Source organism: Carassius carassius, chromosome 8 (genome assembly GCF_963082965.1).
Source record: "Carassius carassius chromosome 8, fCarCar2.1, whole genome shotgun sequence".
Classification (NCBI taxonomy): Eukaryota; Metazoa; Chordata; class Actinopteri; order Cypriniformes; family Cyprinidae; genus Carassius; species Carassius carassius.
Window position 1 is genome coordinate 33,375,302 of NC_081762.1, and position 21,875 is coordinate 33,397,176.

The 21,875-nt window shown below is 44.8% G+C and overlaps 7 non-coding genes across 7 annotated transcripts; all 7 read right to left on the reverse strand.

Annotated features, from left to right (window-relative positions):
• Window positions 1-277: 277 nt before the first annotated feature.
• trnaq-uug (transfer RNA glutamine (anticodon UUG)) lies at window positions 278-349 on the reverse strand. Its single transcript has one exon. It is a non-coding gene; the product is annotated as a tRNA-Gln (tRNA).
• A 314-nt stretch (window positions 350-663) lies between these two features.
• trnai-aau (transfer RNA isoleucine (anticodon AAU)) lies at window positions 664-737 on the reverse strand. The gene has a single exon. It is a non-coding gene; the product is annotated as a tRNA-Ile (tRNA).
• Window positions 738-833: 96 nt separating this feature from the next.
• Window positions 834-905, reverse strand: trnap-ugg (transfer RNA proline (anticodon UGG)). Its single transcript has one exon. It is a non-coding gene; the product is annotated as a tRNA-Pro (tRNA).
• Window positions 906-7,283: 6,378 nt separating this feature from the next.
• trnaq-cug (transfer RNA glutamine (anticodon CUG)) lies at window positions 7,284-7,355 on the reverse strand. The gene has a single exon. It is a non-coding gene; the product is annotated as a tRNA-Gln (tRNA).
• Window positions 7,356-7,831: 476 nt separating this feature from the next.
• On the reverse strand, window positions 7,832-7,905 carry trnai-aau (transfer RNA isoleucine (anticodon AAU)). Its single transcript has one exon. It is a non-coding gene; the product is annotated as a tRNA-Ile (tRNA).
• Window positions 7,906-20,266: 12,361 nt separating this feature from the next.
• trnaq-cug (transfer RNA glutamine (anticodon CUG)) lies at window positions 20,267-20,338 on the reverse strand. The gene has a single exon. It is a non-coding gene; the product is annotated as a tRNA-Gln (tRNA).
• Window positions 20,339-20,638: 300 nt separating this feature from the next.
• On the reverse strand, window positions 20,639-20,711 carry trnaf-gaa (transfer RNA phenylalanine (anticodon GAA)). Its single transcript has one exon. It is a non-coding gene; the product is annotated as a tRNA-Phe (tRNA).
• Between the last annotated feature and the right edge of the window lie 1,164 nt (window positions 20,712-21,875).

Here is a 21,875-nt window from a genome sequence, read left to right on the forward strand (position 1 = left end):
CACATTTTGAATGTTTCCCTCATCTAACACACCTGTTTCAAATCATCAGCTCATTAGTAGAGACCGCGAGACCTTATTTGGGTGTGTCTAATAAGGGAGACAATAAAAATGTGCAGGGCAGGGGTGCCTCCAGGACAGGTTTGAGAACCACTGCCCTAAAGAGACAGACTGAGCATCGATGCAATGCGGCCACACTCTCTACGTTACTTAATTTTTTTGGAATAAAAGGTGCCGAAAAGTATTTCAGACATTGTCCTGCGCAAACTGGTGGCAAAATAGGTCCCACCGAGATTCGAACTCAGATCGCTGGATTCAAAGCCCAGAGTGCTGACCATTACACCATGGAACCACAACTGCTTGGTTGGAGGCCAACTTGGAAACAGATAGCTCTCTGGCTGTGGGGAAGCAGTTATACAGAGAGGTTGGAACCCAGTGATTTTTGGTCAATGGCCCGCCTCAAAAAAGGGAAAAGTGTGGGAGATGTTGCCAAAACCCGGGATCCAGCCAGGGACCTTTAGATCTTCAGTCTAACATTCTCCCAACTGAGCTATTTCGGCTACAACAAACCTCTGCTTAGCAAGCAGGGATTTCAGTGAGATCACCCTACTCTTTGTCTGAGCTGAAGAGCAGAGCAGAGATGAGCCCCCAGACAATAAAAACAGCTGGCCAGTGCGGGGATCGAACCCGCGACCTTGGCGTTATTAGCACCACGCACTAATCAGCTGAGCTAACCGGCCTGGCTTAGCCATTAGTGTCTGCCTGATTGAAAAAAACCAGCTATAATGTTTGTGAATGCAATGAGACAATAAAGCTTCACGTTTTAACCTGAACAAGGGCTCGTCCGGGATTTGAACCCGGGACCTCTCGCACCCAGAGCGAGAATCATACCCCTAGACCAACGAGCCTTTTTGCCCAAAGCCAAGAAAAAAAGAGCAATTTCAGCAACAACAAAAGAAGGAACATGAACTAACGTGGAAGCAATCAAAGTCCTCGAGACAGTGTGAAAGGCTAACGAATGCAAGTTGGCCTCTTAATTGACCTAAAAATGGGGCTGTATCTAACATGTAGAGGGATGTTAGGGAGGACAGCTGAAATGGTCAGATGTCACTTAGACCAGCGGGTCTCAATTCCAGTCCTCGCGCCCCCTGCTCTTCACATTTTGTAAGTTTCTCGTATAGCTTCAGACATTTGTTCCATTCGAACGTAAGTGACCTGAGAACTGGACATCACATGACATCCCTCCGTGATTCAAGTTCAAAGCGTATGTATACGTTCAATTCATAGTGAGTAATACAGTGGTGTATCGAGGTATACAGATGTAAATGATGTCACACTTCTCCATGTGTGAAGAAGTTGCGCAGCACAAATCCGTGAACCAATGTTCCAAAGTGAAGTATACTTTGACGGATTTCCCCTGCTCAGGGAGTGGGGAGCAATGAACACTGTGTAGGGACCATGTCAATCACTAGGAGCTCACTTCTAATGAGCTGATTATCCGAATCAGGTGTGCTAACAAAGAGAGACATGCAAAACATGCAGACCTGGGGGGAGCGAGGACTAGAATTGAGAACCGCTTCCTTAGACTTTAAGTCAGTGTGAGCAAAAGAGGTGAGAAGTTGTCTGCATGATCCGAGTGTTCCAAGGTAGCCTACATAATACAAGAATCCATACACATGCATACTGGCGTAACAAGACCGAGAAGGTCCTTAAACACAAAAGCTTAATCTCTTTGTTAATTCGACAACATAATCTCGGCCAGTGCAAAGGAGCAAGCCCAGAGGAGGGACAGCCTCTTTGCATGAAACCCGTCATTTCCAGCTATGCTCGTCATTCTTGAAAGGCCAGGGGAATTAGCTCAAATGGTAGAGCGCTCGCTGCGCAAAGGAAGGGGTCCAATCTTTGAGCCCCGCACGCAAGCGAAAAAGACGCAGAACACGTGAAAACGCCGAAGGATTTCCCCTGCAGCAATACTCGGGGTATATGTTTTTGCGTTTTGAAGAGTTGTTATTACATGTGAAACAATTCTACCCTCCGCGGCCTGGATTCGAACCCGTGCTCTCTCAGATGAGCCGTGACATCATATGTCCACGACGTGTATTGTTAAGCGTGCAATAAACCGAGACTTTTATTTTGTTATCTATGACATACCATTGATTGCTTTTATACTACATAGATTTGTGTGTGTGTGTGTGTATTAAAAAAAACTTTTTTCATGTTTGTGTTTAAATAGAATTAATAAAAAACGTTTCTTCAAATATGTTTTGTGTGTGTGGATATGATTTGATTGATATGATTTAGCAGATTTTTTTTTATCTGATCAAAAAAATGTTCTATTAAAATGAATACAAACACATACACACAATATAAAAAGAACAATATAAAAGAGTGGGCCCAAGTAATATATACAAAATGTTTTATTAAAATGAACACACACATACATACACACATTATAAAAAGGACAATATGATAAGAGTGGGCCCATATAATATAAACAAAATATATACAGGATAGATATAATGTACTTGTTTAAAAAAAATATGAAAAGAGTGGGCCCATATAATATAAACAATATATATATACACACGAAAGATACTATGTACTACTTATATAAAAAAATATGAAAAGAGTGGGCCCATATAATATAAACAATATATATATATACACAGGAAAGATATTATGTACTACTTATATTAAAAAAAATATATGAAAAGAGTGGGCCCACATAATATATACAAAATATACACAGGAAATAAATTATTTACTATGGAGGCGGAGTTTGTCATTTATTTTGCCTTCCGCTGTTCTGCCAACCAATCATCTAAAGTTTTTCCATTAGAGGAGCGTGAGCAAAATGTGGCATTCCCATATCGGCTATGACCAAACTCTTTAGTTTTGGGCTGCCCACAATCGCTGCACTTGTTAAAAGTTACCCCTCGCACATACTTCCTCTTTCCGTCTCCAGGGCCCGCCGGCGCCTGTTCCTCTGGGTGTAACGGGACACAGAAGCAGCAGGCGCTGGAGCAGGCGCTGGAGCAGGCGGAGCTGGGCCTGGACCGGATGTCAAAGCACCAGAAGATGAAATCACCATCGACACAGTCATGTCTGGGTTAAGGACTAGTGTGCCTAACAGTGACCCAGGTGCTGAAATGGGCTGCACAACTCCTGCTGCTGTGGGGACGGGTGCGATAGGGCACTCCCTTTTGGCAGCAGTGGGCCGGCGACCCGGTCGCAGAATTGGAGCCTGTCCTTCTCGATTTGGCGGAAGGATAAATTGATGTTTTGGGCCTGATGTTGATGGCACGTCATCCAATTTTTCCCTCGGCAGAGGAAGCTGCGTATCAGCCACATCAATTGGGTCAGATGGAGTCAGTCCCTGGGCAAGGACACTCATTTGCTGATTCTTCTGCTGCCGTTGAAACCTGAAAGTAAATTACTTGTAAAATATATATATATATATATATATATATATATATATATATATATATATGTGTGTGTGTGTGTGTGTGTGTGTGTGTGTGTGTGTGTGTTTGTGTGTGTGTGTGTGTGTGTGTGTGTGTACAGAAGTATTCAGTTCCCTGGAACCAAATAATGTGCCTTGCTTACCACTGAATGAGTGTCCTCTGGTTCAGCTCAAACAGCTGGATCATTGTTTCATCCATCAGCCTTCGACTGTTAAGCACCAGGTCTCGGATGTGGTGGTAATCTGAAAGGATTTTAGACCACTTGGGGGTGCAAACTCCAGCCTTCTTGGTCGGTGACTTGTGTAAAGCACACAGCTTCATACAAATGGCCTCAACCAAGCGGCTGGTGCTGGGCCACTGTGCTGGACCCCCAGGATGTCCAATCAGACACCGTTTCACACTCTCCACACCCGGTGTGACTCCGGACCGCTTCGGTGCCTTAAAGCGCCCATGTGTCAGCTGAGGCTGATGTCGAGGCTGATAGTTGACCCGCTGTTTATCAACATCAGGGAGAACTGTCCACAGCTGGATGGCCTCTGTCACCTGCAGGTCGGTGAGGTAAGGAGCCTCACGAAGACCCACCAGGAAACCAGCCAGATCCTGGACCTTGTCCCACCCAGCGATGCCATCAGGTCCAATGACTGCTCCCTAGTAAATGCAGATTAGTGTTAATATACACTTCCAGTCAAAAGCCTTCGAACAGAAATATTTTTTTTACATTTTTTAAAGAATTCTGCTCAACAAGCCTGCATTTATTTTATTCAAATACAACAAAAGCCATTATATTGTGAAATAATTTTACTATTTAAAATAAAAATGCTTTCTATTTGAATATAGTTTAAAGTGTAAGTTATTTCTGTGATGCACAGCTGTATTTTCAGCATCATTCCTCCAGTCTTCAGTGTCACATGATCTTCAGAAATCATTCAGATATCCTGATTTGTTGTTCTAGAAACCTTTTTTTATTGATATTATTATCAATATTTAGAACAGTTGTGTACATTTTGTTCAAGATTCTTTGATGAATAGAAGGATCCAAGATAAGAGTTTATCTGTAATAAAAAGCTTTTTTAACATTATACACTATACCATCCAAAAGTGTGGAGTCAGAACATTTAAATCATTATACATTTAGTATTAAATTATAGAAATTAATACTTTTATTTAGCAAGGACGCATTAAATAGATAATAAAGACATTTATAATGTTACAATATATACTGAACTTTCTATTCATCAAAGAAACCTAAACAAAAAATCTCTAGGAGCTATTTTTAACCTAATAATAATAATAATAATAATATAGCACCCGGCACCCGGTTTTTCTTAGCAGCAAATTGGAATGATTTCTGAAGAATCGTGTGCCCTGAGTAATGATGCTAAAATTCAGCATTGAAATCACAAGACTGAATTACTTTTTTAAATATATTCAAATGGATAGCAGTTATTTTAAATAGTAAAAATATTTCAAAATATTACTGCTTTTGTTGTATTTTGAATCAAATAAATGCAGGCTTAAAAAAAAAACACCTTGCTTGTAGTGTATTTGGAATAAAACGAGACTGAAACAAAATAAAGCCCTTAGAGTGTCTTACCTGAGCCTCGCCGGAGACACTGCTTCCAGTGTCAGATGGCTGTGACAGCACTGAAGAGGCAGGGGCGAGATGCTGTCCCTCTCCTCCAGATGATGTGGACGGCTCAGCCAGTGATGCTGGGGACTGAGGCAGAGGCAAAGATGAGGGGCTGTTTCTGAGATCACGGCAGGGGTCATCCTCATACAGCACTGGAACTGTGATGTCCTCCATGCTCTCTTGCTCAAACCCCTCATCTAGCAGGTCCTGATCATCAACTTCCTCCACCAGCCAGTCTTCCTCCTCTGGGTTCTGGAGCACTGGAGACAGTGTTTTGCCAGTCTGGCTGTAAAGGTACTCGATTCCCAGCAATTCACCTACAATAATAAAATAAGAAAAAAAGAAAAAAAGTGCTCTTAATAATTTATCAAGTACATTGGAGGCTAAATAGATAACTTAATAGAATATTGCAAAAGAACAAATTAAATTTCTTACCTGTATATGCTCCAGGAGGGCAATAGCGCTCATCCCAGGGCTTCCCAAAGACTGTTCGGCTAAGCCGGTCCACAGCCTCTCTCATGGCACTGCCATATGTCCGAATGGAGGACGCCCGTTTTATGGCATCTTCCATTCGGTCATCATTCCAACGCATCAAGCCCTCAAGGAGATAGGCCTGAAAATGCGCATCGCTGGCACTGGTTCCTAAAAGTTAAATAATATTAAAAAATATATAAAAAAGGGTTTTATATGTCACATATGTACAATATATGTACTACACATAAGGTGCTCTGAAGTAACTTGTATACTACATTTAATAGAGTTGTGTAACTAAATTAAAATTGATTGTCACTTATTCCTGTATTACTAGTGACTTGTTAGTCAAGACAGCTTTGTCAATGCTAATGACATTAAAAAGTAATTGTAATGTAGAGTGTGACATTTATTAATGCGGCATTACTTTAAAGTGATGGAAGCAGTTACAGTGCTTATATTTTCTACAGAAAAATAATAATCCATGTGCATGTAATACCTGGAATAAAACGGTTCAGGTGGAGGTGGAACGACTCCAAGGAGGTAGAGCCACGACCACACCTGTAGCAGCACAGCTCCACGCTGCCTTTCTTCAGTGTCCCTGTCTTCATGTACAGCGGAAAGTCCTCTGGGTCTTGTATACACTGGACGTGCTTGCGCTGTTCCTTCCATATCTGCTGGATCCGTTCGTGGTCCAGCAGAGGAACTCCCAGGGTGTCCTTCCCATCCGCACTGTCAAACTGATCAATCAGTGACCCAATCAATCTGGCGGTCTCCTCCACCCCCCTGGTCCTCCTCCGGCAGTGCAGTGCCAACTCCCTCCGGGTAATGCGAGCACTGACCGCCTTTTCTGAGATGTGGCCAGTCTTCTTTGACCCACGGACATGAAGCATACGCACAGATAGAGTAAGGAAAAACTGTTCCTCTAATCATTAGAACAATGAATCTCCACCATCCTGTCTGCTCAGGGAGAGCTGAAGAGTGTGTGAGAAGAGCAAACGGTGTGAAAAAGTTATCTGGTGATTATCTAACAACGGGTAAGTTCGGAAACGCAAATAAATACACTGACACCTTGGAACATCCTTACGGTTTTGAAGAAGTGCACTCAAAGAAAGCATCCCGCTTGAGGCATGATATGATATAATTCTGTATTGTAAACAAAACATATTTTAAAATGTTGATTATTTTCCCCCAAGAAATAACGCTTCTCAGTGTGTTTTCACAAAACATTCTTGTAATATGTGCATTTGTGTCATATGCCACACCTGTATTTAGCTGTGCTTCACATTGTGATGCAGCAAATACCAGCTCCTCATCGTCATCTTCAGCAGTGGGAACGGACTTGCCTGGAGCACAAATGTTAAAACTATCATTGTGAACAATACACAGAGACAAACATATGTAAGATGGTGCTTACTTACCAGTAGCGAAAAGCTGCATGGGGGGCAAATGTTTGGCTGGGGGTTCTGCTGCTGGAGGAGGTAAAGTGCACTGCAATAATGGATCTGGAAACGGCAAGTTGACAAGTTTGCCATAATGATAAATTAATATATGTAGAAATGCTGTAGGTAAAATTCTATATTCACACTCCTACTCACAGGCTTCAGATAGACTGAGCATCGATGCAATGCGGCCACACTCTCTATGTTAGTTCATTTTTTTGGACTAAAAGGTGCCGAAAAGTATTTCAGACATTGTCCTGCGCAAACTGGTGGCAAAATAGGTCCCACCGAGATTTGAACTCGGATCACTGGATTCAGAGTCCAGAGTGCTAACCATTACACCATGGAACCTTACCTGGTGCAGCTGTTGCTCACAGGGCCACAAACACTGGCACCAGCGCCAAACTAGTGCTGTTTTATCTTTTCCTGCGGAAAGAAAGCACACAGGCTCCACCGAGATTCAAACTCAGATCACTGGATTCAAAGCCCAGAGTGCCATTACACCATGGAACCGAAACTGCTTGGTTGGAGGCCAACTTGGAAACAGATAGCTCTCTGGCTGTGGGGAAGCAGTTACACAGAGTGGTTGGAACCCTGTGATTTTTGGTCAATGGCCCGCCTCAAAAAAGGGAAAAGAGTGGGAGATGTTGCAGTAACCCGGCATCGAACCAGGGACCTTTAGATCTTCAGTCTAACGGTCTCCCAACTGAGCTATTTCGGCTACAACAAACCTCTGCTTAGCAAGCAGGGATTTCAGTGAGATCACTCTACTCTTTGTCAGAGCTGAAGAGCAGAGCAGAGATGAGCCCCCAGAAAATAAAAACAGCTGGCCAGTACGGGGATCGAACCCACTACCTTGGCGTTATTAGCACCACGCTCTAACCAGCTGAGCTATCCGGCCTGGCTTAGCCGTCCGTATCTGCCTGATTGGAAAAAACCTGCCATAATGTTTGTGAATGCAATGAGACAATAAAGCTTCACGTTTTAACCTGAACAAGGGCTCGTCCAGGATTTGAACGCAGGACCAATCATACCACTAGACCAACCAGCCTTCTTGCCCAAAGCCAGGAAAAAAGAGCATCAACAAAAGAAGGAACATGAACTAACGTGGAAGCAATCAAAGTCCTCGAGACAGTGTGAAAGGCTAACGAATGCAAGTTGGCCTCTTAATTGACCTAAAAATGGGGCTATATCTAACATGTAGAGGGATGTTAGGGAGGACAGCTGAAACGGTCAGATGTCACTTAGACCAGCGGGTCTCAATTCCAGTCCTCGCGCCCCCTGCTCTTCACATTTTGTAAGTTTCTCGTATAGCTTCAGACATTTGTTCCATTCCATTCATAGTGAGTAATACAGTGGTGTATCGAGGTATACAGAGGTAAATGATGTCACACTTCTCCATGTGTGAAGAAGTTGCGCAGCACAAATCCGTGAACCAATGTTCCAAAGTGAAGTATACTTTGACGGATTTCCCCTGCTCAGGGAATGGGGAGCAATGAACACTGTGTAGGGACCATGTCAATCACTAGGAGCTCACTTCTAATGAGCTGATTATCCGAATCAGGTGTGCTAACAAAGAGAGACATGCAAAACATGCAGACCTGGGGGGAGCGAGGACTAGAATTGAGAACCGCTTCCTTAGACTTTAAGTCAGTGTGAGCAAAAGAGGTGAGAAGTTGTCTGCATGATCCGAGTGTTCCAAGGTAGCCTACATAATACAAGAATCCATACACATGCATACTGGCGTAACAAGACCGAGAAGGTCCTTAAACACAAAAGCTTAATCTCTTTGTTAATTTGACAACATAATCTCGGCCAGTGCAAAGGAGCAAGCCCAGAGGAGGGACAGCCTCTTTGCATCAAACCCGTCATTCCCAGCTATGCTCGTCATTCTTGAAAGGCCAGGGGAATTAGCTCAAATGGTAGAGCGCTCGCTTAGCATGCGAGAGGTAGCGGTCGATGCCTGCATTCTCCAAGTTGGCTCCTGCCCTTTTACTCACACATCCCTAGATCAGTGGTTTTCAATCCTGTCCTGGAGGCATCCCTGCCCTGCACATTTCGCATTTCCCCTCATCTAACACACCTGTTTCAAATCATCAGCTCATTAGTAGAGACTGCAAGACCTGATTTGGGTGTGTCTAATAAGGGAGACATACAAAATGTTCAGGGCAGGGGTGCCTCCAGGAAAGGTTTGAAAACCATTGCCCTAAAGAGACCGACTGAGCCTTGACGCAATGCTGCCACACTCCCACGTTAGCTTTTTTTGGGCTCACAGCTGCCAAAAAGTATTTCAGACATGGTCCTGTGCAAATTGGTTGCAAAACAGTGCCATTTTACGCACAGTTCCCTAAAGCAGTGGTTTTCAAACCTGTCCTGGAGGCTTCTTCTTCTTCTTCTTCTTCTAGGATTTAATGGCGGTTGGCAAACCAACTTAAAAGGTGCATTCCCGCCACCTACTGAAATGGAGTGTGAAGCGCATATTTGGAAAGGAAGTTTAAACTAGATCTACTCTTTAAAAAAAAAAAAAAAAATTATATCCATATAAAATGTACACATAATGGAGTTTTAAATCCTATTAAATAACCCTGTTTCCTTTAAAAATATAAATAACTCATGATAAACTCTTGATTGTTTAGCACCTTGTCCTAGGAGAACCTGAAGTGTCAACTCATTGATTCCTACACTTCTTAAAGCATGTCTTAACTGGGACCGCTCTCTTTCATAAGCTTCGCATTCTAAAAGGACATGCTCTATATTTTCAACTAACCCACATTTGTCACAATTTCCATTCTCATGTTTACCAATTCTTTGTAAGCTTTGATTTAATAAACAATGTCCAATACGCATTCTTGTTATTAAAACATCCTCTTTCCTGTTTCCGAATCTTCTTCTCTCTGATCCAACTTTTCCTTGAATGCAGTAAAAATGTCTACCTTTCTTTCCTTCATTCCATTCTTTCTGCCAAATTTCCTGTATTTGTTTAGTTATTATCACTTTAATTTCTGTTTTACTTAATGCCACTTCAATGTCAATTTGTGAATGGTTTAATGCCTGTTTAGCCTGATTATCAGCCTCCTCATTTCCTTTCACACCCATATGCGATGGAACCCATACAAGATTTACCAGAAGTCCATACTGTCTTGTTCTGTAAAGACTCTGCATTACTTCATTTATCATGTCTTGCCTTGCTGATGATGTTCCACTTTCCAAGCTATTTAGTGCGGATAAAGAATCTGTACATATCACTACCCTTGTTGGTTGGATTTCTTCTATCCACTGAAGTGCTAGACATATTGCAATAATTTCTGCAGTGAATACTGAAAGATAATCTGATATTCTTTTTGCTATTCTAATGTTAAAAAGTGGAATATATACCGCTACTGCTGTTTTCCTAATTTCTGGATCTTTTGAACCATCAGTGTATATTTGAACTGCACTATAATAAGTTTGATCAATGTATTGCTGTATATTAAAATTTCCTAATCCATTTGTATTGTTATGCTTTTCTTTAAGCAATTAAGTATCAATCAAAGGCATTGGGAAAAGCCAAGGAGGGATTGCTGACCTAGCCACAGTAGGAGCAACATTGAAGTCACTTAATCCCATTGTCAGGAGAAAGCAGGCTGGATTCAGGTGCGGGTAAACTCAAGGCTTTATTCACAAAGCGGAGACAGAGAAGAAAGAGTCACGCTCCACAGGTTTCACTCGCAGTGACAGGATGAACAGCAGATGAGTCACGTTTCATAGGATTCACTCGTAGTGACAGGATGAACAGCAGATGAGTCACGTTTCACAGGATTCACTCGTAGTGACAGGATGAACAGCTGAAGCTACTAGGAGCTCTGGGCTTGTAAGAACTAGAGCAGAGAAATAAGCCAAACACACTGGAGCCTGAGGACAAGACACGACAGGGTGAGTACAAAGAACTGCTGGATGATCGGAGCTATTGGAACGAATAACAACAGTCTGACAATAGACAGAGAAACACAGGGAATAATAAAGGGGAAAAAATTAGAAGGACATAGAGAACAGGTGGCGAGCAATTATGGTTAACCACGGGGAACAAGGGAGGCGGGGAAAACACAAACAGGCAGACGTGGTGAGCAGTCACCATCCCAACACACACACCCACACCAAAAAGACAGGTGATTAGCCCCGAGACCCGACAGTACCCCCCCTCCCAGGAGCGTCACCTGGCGCTCTAGGAAGGGGCCTACCTCGATGCCGCCGGAAGTCCTCAATCAACGAACGGTCCAGAATGTCCCGGGACGGCACCCAACACCTCTCCTCTGGACCATACCCCTCCCAGTCCACAAGATACTGAAACCCCCTGCCGCGGCGCCGCTCATCGAGTAATCTCTTAACCGTATAGGTAGGAGATCCATCCACAAGACGAGGGGGTGGGGGGGTGGGGCGACTGCAAGCAGGATTAAGGGGGGAAGAGAACACAGGCTTGACCCTGGAAACATGAAACACCGGGTGAACCCGACCAAGAGTAGGAGGGAGCTTGAGCCTGATCGCCACCGGACTAACCACCTTAGTGATGCGGAAAGGCCCAATGAATCTGGGTGCCAGCTTACGAGAAGGCGCCCGGAGAGGCAGATCCTTGGTAGAGAGCCAAACCCGTTGACCACACACATAGGTAGGAGGAGAGGACCGGCGACGATCAGCTGCAGCCTTGGTTCTGTCAGAGGCTTGGACCAAAATCCTCCTGACTCTCTCCCAGGTGCGACGGCAGCGCTGGACGAAAGCCAGGGCGGATGGAACCGCTGCGTCGGGTTCCTGTGATGGGAACAGAGGTGGATTATAACCAACAGCACACTCAAAAGGGGACATACCTGACGCGGCCGCAGGAAGGGTGTTATGGGCGTATTCTGCCCAGGAGAGCTGCTGACACCAGGAACTCGGATTGTTGGATGCTAGACAGCGGAGCATTCTTCCTAGATCCTGGTTGGCCCGCTCACACTGCCCATTGGTCTGAGGATGAAAACCAGATGACAGACTAGCAGAGGCCCCAATCTGTCTACAAAATTCCCTCCAGAACCGGGAGACGAACTGGGGACCCCTATCAGAAACCACATCCACCGGTAACCCGTGGAGACGGAAGACGTGATCCACCACCAGTTGGGCGGTCTCCCGGGCGGAGGGTAGCTTGGGCAGGGGAATAAAATGAACCGCTTTGGAAAAGCGATCCACCACCGTGAGAATTACAGTGTTTCCCTTCGACGGAGGAAGCCCAGAGACGAAATCAAGGGCAATGTGTGACCAAGGACGGGAAGGGATAGGGAGAGGATGCAGTAGACCATCAGGAGGGCGATTGACAGGCTTACTTTGGGCACATGTGGGGCAGGCCAACACAAACTGTCTAACATCTGCGGCCATAGTAGGCCACCAAAAACGCTGTCGGATGGCAGACAACGTTCTCCGAATACCTGGATGGCAGACTAACCTGGATGAGTGACCCCACTCAAGGACCTCAGAGCGCAGCGCAGCCGGCACCAGCAACCTGCCCGCCGGACACTCTCCCGGCACCTGCACCCCTCGACCGGCCTCCTCAACTCGCTGCTCGATACCCCACGAAAGAGCCCCGACCACCACCCCCTCAGGAAGGATGGCCTCGGCCGCAAACTCTTCCCCCGGAGCACCGAACAGGCGAGAGAGGGCATCAGGCTTGGTGTTCTTTGATCCCGGCCGGTACGAGAGGGTGAAATTGAATCTGGCAAAGAAGAGCGCCCAGCGGGCCTGACGCGAGCTCAGCCTCTTGGCCGAACGGATGTATTCAAGGTTCTTGTGATCCGTCCAGTCCAAGAAGGGCTGCGCTGACCCCTCCAACCAATGACGCCACTCACCCAAGGCCAATCGTACCGCCAGCAGCTCTCTGTTGCCGATGTCATAGTTACGTTCTGCAGGGCTGAGACGACGAGAGAAGAATGCACAAGGATGAACCTTCCCATCATGGAGGGAACGCTGAGATAGAACTGCGCCAACCCCAACGTCAGAAGCATCAACCTCGACAATGAACTGGGCCTCCGGATCTGGAACCATCAGAATAGGTGCAGAGACAAAACGGGACTTTAAAATGTCAAAGGCTACCTGCGCTTCCCGGTTCCACCTGAAAGACACCTTAGTGGAGGTTAAGGCTGTCAGCGGTGCAGCGATCTGACCAAAATTCCGGATGTAACGCCGGTAGAAGTTGGCAAAACCCAGGAAACGCTGCAGAGCCTTCCGGGAGTCAGGGACCGGCCACTGGGCAACAGCTTCAATCTTAGCGGGATCAGGCTTGATCCCCTCCGTAGAAATAATATGGCCAAGGAACGTAACAGACTCAGCGTGGAATTCGCACTTCTCCGCCTTGACAAACAACTGGTTCTCTAGTAACCGCTGGAGAACCCGTCTGACATGCTGGGTGTGTAATTGGAGAGAAGAAGAAAAAATCAAAATATCATCCAAATACACAAAGACAAAATGATTAATCATGTCACCCAACACGCTGTTGACGAGTCCCTGGAAAACGGCTGGAGCATTGGTCAGACCAAACGGAAGAACCAAGTACTCGTAGTGTCCCGAAGGGGTGTTAAATGCCGTCTTCCACTCATCCCCCTCCCGAATGCGCACCAAGTGGTAGGCGTTGCGCAGGTCTAACTTGGTGAAGACCCGAGCTCCCTGTAACAATTCAAAAGCAGAAGACATTAAAGGTAGGGGGTACCTGTTCTTGATAGTAATGTCATTCAAACCTCTGTAATCAATACAAGGGCGCAGGGAGCCGTCCTTCTTCTGAACAAAGAAAAACCCTGCACCAGCGGGAGAGGAGGAATGGCGGATGAGCCCAGCCTGAAGTGATTCACGTATGTACTTGTCCATGGCCTCTCTCTCTGGACCTGAAAGGGAATATAAACGACGCTTAGGCGGAGAAGAGCCCGGGAGGAGATCAATGGCACAGTCGTAGGGGCGATGCGGAGGTAGCGAGGTGGCCCGGGCCCTACTGAAGACCGCCTGAAGATCGTGGTACTCCGCCGGAACACCAGTCAGGTCAGAGGGATCCTCCTGAGGAACACAAGACACAGAGACAGGACAAAAAGCAGCACCCAAACATGACACGTGACAAGACTGACTCCAGGCTAAAACAGAATTATAGACCCAATCAATGTGGGGATTGTGCTTGTGCAACCATGGGTGTCCCAGAACTAAAGGAGCCTTAGGGGAATCAATAATAAACAGTTCAATCCGCTCATGATGACTGCCAGCAATATGGAGGTCTATCTTGGGAGTGACGTGGGTGATGGTGGTAAGGGGACGGCCAGCTAATGACCATGCTGAAACGGGGCTAGCCAAAGGAACAAGCGGGATCTTCCAACGTTGAGCAGAGGCAGCATCAAGGAAGTTCCCCTCAGCCCCTGAGTCCACAAGGGCGAGTCCAGTGTGTGAATGACTCTGGAAGGAGAGTTGGAACGGCAGCTGAGTGCGTGTTGCAGGAGAGCTTGAGCTGAGAACAGTGCCCACCAGGACGCTCCGCCTCACTGGTGGACCCTGGCCCTTTAATGGGCACTGAAGGGCGAAGTGGCCTCCCTTGCCGCAGTATAGACACGCCCCCGACAACAGACGCTCCTGCTTCTGCCGTGGTGTAAGCCGTAGACGACCCAACTGCATGGGCTCCTCCTGCGAGGGCTGTCGGCTGGCTAAACTGGCTGAAGAGAGCTCTAGGTGGCGCCACGGGGCGGGTGTTTGCTGTTGTTTGCGGCGCCGGCTGAGACGACCCTCAATGCGGAGCGCGAGACTAATGAGCCGATCCAATTCCCGCGGGAGTTCTATGGCCGCGAGCTCATCCGAAATGGCGAAATCCAACCCCTCAAGAAAACGAGCGCGCAGCGCGCTCTCATTCCAGCCGCATGCCGCAGCTAAAGTCTGGAACTGGATAGCATAGTCAGTCACGGAGCTCCTCCCCTGAGACAGTCGTGATAACTGGGCCGCCGCCTCGTCACCCTGAGCAGAGCGATCAAACAATTTGGCCATCTCTTGACTGAAAACCGCGAAGGTGGCACAACAGGGAGCCCGCGATCTCCAAACGGCGATACCCCATTCGCGGGCACGGCCCGAGAGGAGTGTAAGGACGTAAGCCACCTTGGTCTCTTCATTAGCGTAACGCCGGGGCTGCAGAGAAAACACCAGCGAGCATTGGGAGAGAAACGCTTGACAGGCGTTAGGATCGCCATCGTAGACCGGTGGATTGTTGGCATGGGGTTCGGACTCGTGTGACATACCGGTGTGAGGAACGGGACCCCGGCTCGTTGCCTCTTGCTGAAGATCGTCCACCCGTGTGAGGAGTTCGGAGACTCGGGCACTGAGAACTTCCACATCCAGCGCGGTGGTGTTGAGCTGAGTGGCATGCTGCCCGATCAACACTCCCTGTTGAGCGAGAGCCGCGCGAAGCGGACCAGATCCCGCTGAATCCATAATATGGTCAGACTGTTCTGTCAGGAGAAAGCAGGCTGGATTCAGGTGCGGGTAAACTCAAGGCTTTATTCACAAAGCGGAGACAGAGAAGAAAGAGTCACGCTCCACAGGTTTCACTCGCAGTGACAGGATGAACAGCAGATGAGTCACGTTTCATAGGATTCACTCGTAGTGACAGGATGAACAGCAGATGAGTCACGTTTCACAGGATTCACTCGTAGTGACAGGATGAACAGCTGAAGCTACTAGGAGCTCTGGGCTTTTAAGAACTAGAGCAGAGAAATAAGCCAAACACACTGGAGCCTGAGGACAAGACACGACAGGGTGAGTACAAAGAACTGCTGGATGATCGGAGCTATTGGAACGAATAACAACAGTCTGACAATAGACAGAGAAACACAGGGAATAATAAAGGGGAAAAAATTAGAAGGACATAGAGAACAGGTGGCGAGCAATTATGGTTAACCACGGGGAACAAGGGAGGCGGGGAAAACACAAACAGGCAGACGTGGTGAGCAGTCACCATCCCAACACACACACCCACACCAAAAAGACAGGTGATTAGCCCCGAGACCCGACACCCATTCTCCGGGCTTCCTCACTGGCCTTCCATCCAAAACTTGATAACTTTTTATGTCCATATTCCCAACAATCCTCCAACACCATTTTAACTGGGTGACTGTCCAAGTGTCCCTTTATACTTATAAAATACCTCATCTTTAACTTGAGCCTACGAATTACTTGAGGCATTACACCCATCTCTACTTGCACTGCTGTTATTGGAGAGGATCTAAACGCTCCACAACAAACTCGCAAAGCTTGTGACTGAATTGCCTCTATTTTTACGAGTTGTGTTTTGGATGCAGTGCAATATACCATACTGCCGTAATCTATTGCTGATCTTATTAGAGCACAATATATAATTTTAAGAGACTGGCGACATGCTCCCCAATCAACTCCTGCTAAACACCTCATGAAATTTAATGCTTTTTTGCATTTGTCAACCAGTTTCTGGATATGCATACTAAAATTCAATTTCAAATCCATCCAAATACCCAGAAACCTCACAACTGCTGTTTGCTTCACTTCTTGTCCATACAATCTGATGTTAATGGTAGGGTTACTTTTCCTTTTTGCAAAACAAATTACCTGAGTTTTATCTACTGAAAACCGAAATCCCCATTCATTTGCCCAATTTTCTACCATTTTAACGGCATTCTGCAAACATCTTTCCACTTACTTTACATTACGCCCTCTTTTCCACAGTGCTCCATCATCCGCATATAAAGATCTTCCAATGCCCCTATCAACCTTTGTAAAGATGTCGTTAATCATAATATTAAACATAATTGGACTACTAACGCTTCCCTGAGGTGTTCCATTCTCTATTGTGTGTATCTGAGAAAAAGCAGTACTTACTCTTACTTGTATAGTTCTGTTAAACAGGAAATCCTTGATCCAGTTATACATTCTTCCTTTAATTTCCATTTTTTCTAGCTTAATTAAAAGTCCCTCTTTCCACATCATGTCATAAGCTTTTTCAACATCAAAAAATACCCCAACTAAAGCTTCCTTATTTACCTGAGCCTTTCTTATTTCAGATTCCAGGCACAGTACTGAGTCCATTGTATTACGTCCTTTCCTAAATCCACTTTGATAAGGTGATAAAATATTATCCCTTTTAATGACATATACTAATCTACTCATGACCATACGCTCCATTATTTTGCATAGATTAGACGTTAAAGCTATAGGTCTATAATTATTTGGCTGTGTATGATCTTTGCCTGGTTTTGGAATTGGCACTATGACACCATGCTTCCAGTCATTTGGTAACTTTCCTAACTCCCAAACCTTATTAAAAAGCCTCAAAATTGTCTCTAATGCTGTCTCTGATAAATGTTTTACCATCTCATAACAAATGTCATCTCTGCCTGGAGATGTTTGCTTAACCCCTGCAAGCGCTTTTTTCAATTCGTACAAAGTAAACTCTGAATCCATTGTACTTCCTGAAAGTCCCTTTTCCTCCAATAAATGAGGATATTTACTTAGTATCTGGTCCCTAGTTTTCCTCGCATCCTCTGATAAATTCGAATTACTATGAATTTTAACGAATGTTTCTGCAAGTACCTCTGCTTTACTGCTTTCAGATATAATTTGTCTATTATTATATTCTAATACAGGTATGTTGTAATCTCTTTGTATCCCTCCCATCTTTCGTATCATATTCCATAACTCACTTATTTCAATGTCTTCCCCTATTCTATTACAAAATTCCCTCCAATAATTTCTTTTAGACGTCCGAATGACTCTTCTCACTATAGCTTGTGCCCTTTTATAACTTATTAAATCATTATAATTAAGTGACCTTCTTACCTTCTTGAGTGCTTTATTTCTCCTTTTTGTTGCCTCACTACACTCCTCGTTCCACCATGGCATAACTTTCTTCCTGCTGCCTGCCTTCCTCTTACCTATTACTTCTACAGCTGTACTCTGAAGAACCTTGCATATTTCATTATTAAAAACATCAACATCTTCTATACATTTACTAATGTCCTTCATTTTGCTTCCACATAACTCCTTAGACTTATCCCAATCCGCTGACTTGAACCTCCACCTAGGCATTCTTTCCCCCACTCTTTGTTCTATATCTACTCCAACTTTACTGCAAATAGGAAAATGATCACTTCCTACTGTACATTGTTTTAGTACTTTCCATTCACATTTACTCGCTAAACTTTCAGATACTATTGTCAAGTCTAATACCGAATGCCTTCCCTTATTCAAATCAATTCTAGTATGACTTCCATCATTAATGCACACTAATCTTCCCCAATCTAGCATATCTTCAATGATCTTACCATTATAATCTGTTTTTTTTGCGCTTCCCCATATTGAACTATGAGCGTTAAAATCACCACACCACACCGTTTTTTGACTTTCATTTCCTCCTATACTTTCTAGAATATCCTTGCTTAACCTATCACATGGATTGTAAAAATTAATTATTCTAATACACCTTGATCCTTCGCATATTTCCACCACCACAACTTCTACTTCCCCATCTACCTGTTTTATACCCAATTCCTTGCTTTATAAAAGTAGCTACTCCACCTCCATTCCCTTGTTGTCTATCCCTCCGAATAGTAGTATATCCATGTATTAGAAAGTTATATTGTGACTTAAGCCAAGTTTCCTGTATACATATAATATCTGGGCCTTTCTCTTGGTCTGCTATAAATTTCTTAAACTCCTGTCCATTTGCAATCAAACTTCTTGCATTCCATTGCAAGATATATAACACCATTAAGATCCACCACATGTTGTCTGACTATTTACTGCTTGACTATTTAATGTTGGAATCTCGAGCCTTTCATTTATCATGTCAACAGTAACATTCCCCAGATCCAAGTACTTTTCTGCAGCTCTGATAATGATTTTGATTCTTTCAGTCCTGCTTTCAGTTTGAGCTGAACAGTTCACTACTTCAGTGATAAATGTTACAAATGCCACCTTATCATCAACTACTACCTTTTCATCTCTTTGTTCTTTACTCTGTTGTTTTGAATGAATTTCTTCATTCATAGTTTCATTTGTTTTAGGAATCTGGTTTACTCTCTTCAATGCCTCAGCGTATGTTATTCCTTCTGTCGTTCTAACATTTTGAACCTTGACTGCCTTTTTCCGTACCTGACAACCACCGTATCCTGCACTATGATCCCCACCACAGTTGCAGCATTTAGGATTTACACCTTGCCCACATTTGCCGTACTCATGTTCACCTCCACACCGCGTACATCTCTGCTTACCTCTGCATACTGCCGCTACATGACCGAATTTTTGACACTTATAACATCTTAGCGGCGGAGGAACGTATGGTCTTACTGCATATCTTACAAATCCTAAATAAACTTTCTCTGGCATTTTATTTTCATCAAAGTTTATCATTACTGAGAGGCTGTCCATCTTCTCGTTATTTCTAACACACTTGAGCCGTTTAACAAACTTTACTGCTGCTCCCGTGATATTTCTTTTAATCTTCTCCTCCGTGACATCTGTCGGAATCCCTGTCACAACACCTCTAACCCAATTCTTTTCATCCGGTAACGAGCACAACACCTTATGTCCAATCATCGATTTTATACCCAGAGCTGATTTTTGCTGCCTACTGTCTTTACAAAACAACAACAGATTGCCATCCCTCAAAGTCGTAATGCTTTCAACTGTCCCTATCATTTCTTTCAATGTTTTCGTCAGCTTCAACGGATTAATCGCATTTACCGAGTCAACAAACTTCAACAATACCTTATATTCCTCTTTCCTTCTTCTAGTCTGGAGATTTCCTTTCTCATTACCCGATTCTGAAGATTGTTTCTTTCTTTTCCGATTTTCTACTACACTCCACTTACTACTTCCATTCTCGCCGCCTCCACTATCCACATCCTCCCTTTCCGGATCACTTCCGGAATCTACGCTACTTCCTTCCATCATCACTCCACACCTCCAGCCCTGTCCTGGAGGCACCCCTGCCCTTCACATTTTGAATGTTTCCCTCATCTAACACACTTGTTTCAAATCATCAGCTCATTAGTAGAGACCGCGAGACCTTATTTGAGTGTGTCTAATAAGGGAGACAATAAAAATGCGCAGGGCAGGGGTGCCTCCAGGACAGGTTTGAGAACCACTGCCCTAAAGAGACAGACTGAGCATGAATGCAATGCGGCCACACTCTCTACGTTAGTTAATTTTTTTGGACTAAAAGGTGCCGAAAAGTATTTCAGACATTGTCCTGCGCAAACTGGTGGCAAAATAGGTCCCACCAAGATTTGAACTCGGATCACTGGATTCAGAGTCCAGAGTGCTAACCATTACACCATGGAACCTTAACTGGTGTAGCTGTTGCTCACAGGGCCACAAACACTGGCACCATCGCCAAACTAGTGCTGTTTTATCTTTTCCTGCAGCAAAAAAGCACACAGGCTCCACTGAGATTCGAACTCAGATCGCTGGATTCAAAGCCCAGAGTTTTGACCATTACACCATGGAACCGAAACTGCTTGGTTGGAGGCCAACTTGGAAACAGATAGTTCTCTGGCTGTGGGGAACAGTTATACAGAGAGGTTGGAACCCAGTGATTTTTGGTCAATGGCCCGCCTCAAAAAAGGGAAAAGTGTGGCAGATGTTGCCGAAACCCGGGATTGAACCAGGGACCTTTAGATCTTCAGTCTAACGCTCTCCCAACTGAGCTATTTTGGCTACAACAAACCTCTGCTTAGCAATCAGTGATTTCAGTGAGATCACCCTACTCTTTGTCAGAGAGGAAGAGCAGAGCAGAGATGAGCCCCCAGACAATAAAAACAACTGGCCAGTACAGGGATCGAACCCACTACCTAGGCGTTATTAGCACCACGCTCTAACCAGCTGAGCTAACCGGCCTGGCTTAGCCATCAGTGTCTGCCTGATTGGAAAAAACCTGCCATAATGTTTGTGAATGCAATGAGATAATAAAGCTTCACGTTTTAACCTGAACAAGGGCTCGTCCGGGATTTGAACCCAGGACCTCTCTCACCCAAATTGAGAATCATACCACTAGACCAACCAGCCTTCTTGCCCAAAGCCAGGAAAAAAGAGCATCAACAAAAGAAGGAACATGAACTAACGTGGAAGCAATCAAAGTCCTCGAGACAGTGTGAAAGGCTAACGAATGCAAGTTGGCCTCTTAATTGACCTAAAAATGGGGCTATATCTAACATGTAGAGGGATGTTAGGGAGGACAGCTGAAACGGTCAGATGTCACTTAGACCAGCGGGTCTCAATTCCAGTCCTCGCGCCCCCTGCTCTTCACATTTTGTAAGTTTCTCGTATAGCTTCAGACATTTGTTTCATTCCATTCATAGTGAGTAATACAGTGGTGTATCGAGGTATACAGAGGTAAATGATGTCACACTTCTCCATGTGTGAAGAAGTTGCGCAGCACAAATCCGTGAACAAATGTTCCAAAGTGAAGTATACTTTGACGGATTTCCCCTGCTCAGGGAGTGGGGAGCAATGAACACTGTGTAGGGACCATGTCAATCACTAGGAGCTCACTTCTAATGAGCTGATTATCCGAATCAGGTGTGCTAACAAAGAGAGACATGCAAAACATGCAGACCTGGGGGGAGCGAGGACTAGAATTGAGAACCGCTTCCTTAGACTTTAAGTCAGTGTGAGCAAAAGAGGTGAGAAGTTGTCTGCATGATCCGAGTGTTCCAAGGTAGCCTACATAATACAAGAATCCATACACATGCATACTGGCGTAACAAGACCGAGAAGGTCCTCAAACACAAAAGCTTAATCTCTTTGTTAATTTGACAACATAATCTCGGCCAGTGCAAAGGAGCAAGCCCAGAGGAGGGACAGCCTCTTTGCATCAAACCC